The 5,549-nt window shown below is 38.1% G+C and overlaps 1 non-coding gene across 1 annotated transcript; it reads right to left on the bottom strand.

Annotated features, from left to right (window-relative positions):
• Positions 1 to 5,042: 5,042 nt before the first annotated feature.
• On the bottom strand, positions 5,043 to 5,115 carry Trnak-cuu (transfer RNA lysine (anticodon CUU)). The gene has a single exon. It is a non-coding gene; the product is annotated as a tRNA-Lys (tRNA).
• Positions 5,116 to 5,549: the final 434 nt, after the last annotated feature.

Here is a 5,549-nt window from a genome sequence, read left to right as displayed (position 1 = left end):
ATGTAGTTTCGGTGCCTGTCCTGGATCTTGCTCTGTAGATCAGGCTGGCCTTGAACTCACAGAGATCTGCCTGGTTGTGCCTCCTGAGTGCTGGGATTAAAGGCGTGCGCCACCGCTGCCCAGCTATATTTATCTATTTATGTATGAATAATAATTAAGACTATTGTAAAGATCTGCTACATATATTACAAAGCATGAAGTAATTTGAAGTATAAATTTAACTTAGCAAATACTTCCTTTAAGTCTTTTAGTGAGTAACAGAAAGATAAACGAAGGTATAAACTCTGCTCTTTAGAAATATAAAGGAAAAGAATTTTAAACTCCTAGAAATAAAAGCAGTGAGACACAAAATGTGGATGGATGGTAGTGTGCAGCAATATATAGGCTTAAGTAGGGAAGGAAAAGGAAAGACCATTTTTGCTTGTTAGATCATAGAAGAGATTTATTCACAACATAGTGGAAGATGGAAGAGATAACATGCGCTGTTGTGAAGGTGTTTACTAAGTTCACAAAGTTGGGACAAATGCTAATGTTTGATAATAAATGTTTTGTGTACATGATTGTAAATATATCTCACCATTATGTGTCAGTTGCTGTCACAATATAGAATTAATAATAAGCCAACAGTTGTTATGCAGTAACCATGAAAATCATACAATGTTATTTTCACTATGTGTTCTGTTATTCACTTGCCTTGACTAATGTGCTAGTCAGTACTCCAGTGTTAAGACAAAGTATAGAGAACAAGACTTAAAGGATGAAAGATTATTTTGGCTCACAGTGCTAGAGGTCTTAGTCCGTGTTTGCCTGCCTCCACTGCTTTGGTGTTGAGATCAGGCAGAACACCATGGTGACAGGAACATGCGAGAGAAGAGGTGGATTATTCAGTGATGGCCAGCAGACAAAACCAAACCAAACACCAAGCAGGTAGGGAGGAGAAGACATTGGGGACAGGGTACTAACTGTGCTCTCATTTTATTTCTGTTGCTGTGATGAAACATCCTGATCAAACTGGACGGTGGTTACGCACGCCTTAATCCCAGCACTCTGAGGCAGAAGCAGGCGGATCTTTGTGAGTTCGAGGCCAGCCTGGGGTACAGAGTGAGTTCCAGGAAAGGTGCAAAGCTGCACAGAGAAACCCTGTCTCGAAAAACAAACAAACAAAAAACCATCCTGACTAGAAGAAAATTAGGGGATGAAGGGGCTTATTTCAGTTCCAGGTTACATTCCATCATTCCAGGGAAATCATAGAATCAAGAGTTTGAGACAACCAATAGACACAACCAAGAGCAGAGAGAAACAGGCTAGGCTGCCTACTTGCTTGCTCCTAGATTTCTTTACTCTTTCACAGTTCAGAACCTAGCTTAGGTAACAGTGCTTTCCACAATGGGCTGGGTCTTCCTATGTCAATTAACAACCACATCAATCTCCCACAGACATTTCCATAGGCAAACCTGATCTAGACAGCTTCTCCACAGGAACCCTCTTGCCGAGTGATCCTGAGTTCTGTCAAGTTGAGGGTTAAATCTAATGAGCACATATGTCTCTCAGTGGCATACAGCCAACGACACACTTCTTCCCACTAGGCCCTACCTTCCACAGTTTTCAACACCTCTTCACAGTCCATTCAATTTTAAACACATTGAGGAGTAATCCATGGTGAGATAGCACTCAAGATCAAATCACTTTCCAAAATTCCATCATCTTATAGTTCATAGCAAATTTAGATTTAGTCGTAACTTGTTTGGAGTTAGATATAATGCCTTAGCATTGTAGCAACATTCTCTACACATAAGCAGAAACATTCAGTACTGAATGGGGACATACAGCAGGCATCATAGTACAAGCTTTATATCTAACTGCATATTTATAATAAAATCAGATGTAATAAGCCATGAACTTCATTTTCATGGTTTATACAAAAGCAAAACAGCAACAGGAGAAACTTTGAGTTATAATATGTATTCAGAGTTAATAATAGCCCAAAGTGGAAAGACATCAGATACTCAAAACTGGGTGAATGAATAAATCAGCTGTGATACCACAGGTGATAGAATATTTATATGTGAAGTAGGTAAAATAGCCAATTCAGAACCAGAAAGTAGTTTCCAGGGGCAAGAAGTAGAAATAAGCTGTTTAATGAGTATAGAGTTTCAATTTTACAAAACGAAAATGGTTTGGAGATTGCTACAAAAAACAATTTTGTGAGCCTAGCCTTTAACGACTGCGCCATCTCTCCAGCCTTACCTCAACAAACCTTACCTTCCACAGTTCTTCTTCCACCCACCCCCCTCTCTCTCCTCTCTCTCTTTGTTGCTGTTTGATTGGTTAGTTTGTTTTTTGCCTTTTCTTTTAAATCTTGTCTTGTTTTAGTGGGGAGGTTACATGGGCAGAGGGCAGATGTGAGGGGATGGGGAGACAAGTGGAGTCAGGAAGCATGTTGTGAAATCCACAAAGAATCAATAAAACTTAAAAGAAAAAAAAAGCAATTTAAATCTACTTAATGTTGCTGAAATGACACTAAAATTCTTTATTATAAATGTATTTTCTAATTAAAATAAAATTATTTAAAATGAAATTTAAATTAATATTCATGAAATCTGCAGCCTTGCTGCAGCAAAGTATAAAAGCAATTGCTTGTCCCATCAACTCTGCCAGCTCAACACCCTCTTTTCATTGACCCTGAGTTTCTCTCTTTGTTTCCTAAAATCAAGACAATTCAAGACATTTAATTATTTAACTATGTATTTGGGGGTTTAGTATCCTAGGAATGTAGTATTTGTATGTAATTTTCTAATGATTTTTTTTTTTTGAGACAGAGGGACAGTTTCTTTGTGTAGCCATAGTTGTCTTGGAACTTGGGTTGTAGATCAGGCTGGCCTCGAACCCAGATATCTGCCTGCCTTTGCCTCCCGAGTGCTGCAATTAAAGATGTGTACCTTCTGGCTATGACTTATGAATCTTATAAATTATGTTTACTACAGCTTACTGTTATTTGTTCATCCATTTTATTAGTTATTTTTCTTGTTTCTGGGACAAGAAGCAGTTTAAGGGACAAAAAACTTACTTTGGCCTATGAGTTGAGGGCACCTTTCCGTGATGGTGGAAAAGACATGGCACCAGGCAGGGAAGGCACCACAACAGGAGCTTCTGCTGATTACACTGTCTCCAGTCAGGAAGCAGACTAAGCAGGAAGTAGGGCTGGCCTATAAGGCCTGAGGCCTGGCATAGTGGCTCACTTCCTCCAGCAAAGGCCGGATTCACCTCCTAAAAGCTTCATAATCTTCTAAAACAGTGCCACCATCTGGAAACTGATTATTGACTTATTTCTCTATAAACTCCATAATGATGTAATTAATAGCATGTGAGTTATAAGACAAATACATTTTAACAAACTGTATTCAACAAATATATTTCAAATACCACTTGAAATTTGGAGTCTTTACATGTTTGCCAACAATTTAAAATATAGGATTTTCATTTAGAAAATATAAAATCTATCTCTTAGTTACTACTCACCTAAAAATAAGAAACCATGAAGCAAGTTTGGTACAATGATCTGATGGCAGCTCTTTAGGAGACCATGTTGGGAGGTTTGTGATCTGAAACCATCCAGGGTAATTTAGCAGGGCCCTGCTTTAAATACATGAAACCGTGCATAATACTAACCTTGACTTATTTGCCTGGAGTAATTCTTTCAAACTTAAAAAGCTGCTGTTGAGACCAAAATACTTAAGCAAATGCTAGCTAATGTCATAGGCTTAAACATGAATTAGTTCAAGATTTTAGTCAAGTTAATGAAGGATAAAGTAAGAATATTTGAGGAACATCATTAAACTTTGGATTTTTTCTTTCTAAATAGCTATATATTTGAAGAAACATCAGCCCAATTTAAAAAAATCTGCATTTACTTTGACTATGGATATAATACAATGTTCTGTAGAGTATGATATTTTACTTCAAAGTTGTCTTATATTTTCAGATGAGAGCCCTGACAAGCCTACATTATCCTGTGTGTGCTTCCATGCTGTTTCCAAAACTGAACATTTCAGAAAGCTTGGAAGCCTGTGTTGGATAGCTGCTGCATCTTGGTTTCTTCTCTAGGATAGGTTTCTTCTCAATCCATTTGTGGAACTTTTTTACATAATCATTAAAATAAACTTGGGTTATGTCCTATGTTCTGTTCTAGCACTATGTATCTGTCTTTTTATTACACAGTTGTTGGGTTCTTGTTTGTTTGTTTGTTTTGGTTAGGACACATGCATACATTCTCCTATTTTTTGTTTCCCTTCAGTTTCTTTTTATATCTTCATATTAATTAAATAGCCGTTAGATACTAGGGTCTAGTGGCTAGACAACGATCAGTCCAGAGAGATAGCACTCCTTGATTATTCATCAGTCTCATGGTGTCCCAATCAATTTGGCACAAGCCAGAGTCAACTGGGAAGAATGAACCTCTGTTGAGGAATTGACTCTCTCATGATGGCTTGTTGCCATGTCTGTGGGGAATTTTTATTTAACAAATGAATCATTCTGGTTAGTATTAGAAATTTTTATATGTAAATATAAAAATATTCATAATTAGAATGGCAATATCAATACATAAGAAACATCTAGATAATATATTAAATAAAACCAATATTAATAAAAACTATGGGAAATTGTGGTGGTATTTTACTTGTACTGAAATGTGATTTTAATTGTATGTTAATAAATAAAGTTGCCTGGGGGTCAGAGTTATAGAGCCATAGCAAGTGCGTGGCGGTGGTGGCGCATGCCTTTAAGGACCTGGAGGGCGGTACATACAGGCAATGACAAAGCAGTCACGTGTTTAGTTTACAACCAATGAGAAGGCAGAACATCTAGACTATTTAAAGACGTACACACAGGAAGTAGGTCTCTTTTTCGGAGAGCTCTCTTGGCTGAAGCAGGATAGCTGAAGCAGGAAGGGTAAGGCTCTTAGTTCTGACCTCTTGGCTTTCTTCTCTGAATCGGCTCTGTGTTTCTTATTTAATAAGACGGTTGGTTACATCTACATTTGGCGCCCAACGTGGGGCACGAACCCACGACCCTGAGATTAAGAGTCTCATGCTCTACCGACTGAGCTAGCCGGGCTCGGGTAAGGCTCTTAGTTCTGACCTCTTGGCTTTCTTCTCTGAATCGGCTCTGTGTTTCTTATTTAATAAGACGGTTGGTTACATCTACAGGAAATCACTTTTCTTTTATTACTCCCCTGGGAATACCACAACTTCCTTTGAAATCCTGAGTCCAGATTGGTACAGTTTGACTAAGATCATTTGAACAACTTGGTTCGTATTCTTCTCTCTGCACAATAGTGGTTGTAACTCTACCTCAGGGTTTGTATGTGTGAAGAAGGCAGTACCAGAGCTTTCACTTACTTCTTATTTTTAAAAATCTTTTTATCTTTTTGCTTTATTTTGTTTTTTTCAGACAGCCCTGGCTGTCCTAGAACTCACTGTGTAGACCAGACTGGCCTTGAACTCACAGAGATCTGCTTGCCTCTGCCTCCTAAGTGCTGGGATTAAAGG

This window comes from Peromyscus eremicus, chromosome 7, assembly GCF_949786415.1.
Source record: "Peromyscus eremicus chromosome 7, PerEre_H2_v1, whole genome shotgun sequence".
Lineage (NCBI taxonomy): Eukaryota > Metazoa > Chordata > Mammalia > Rodentia > Cricetidae > Peromyscus > Peromyscus eremicus.
Note: the sequence above shows the minus strand (reverse complement) of the source record. Positions and strands in the feature narration are given on the sequence as shown.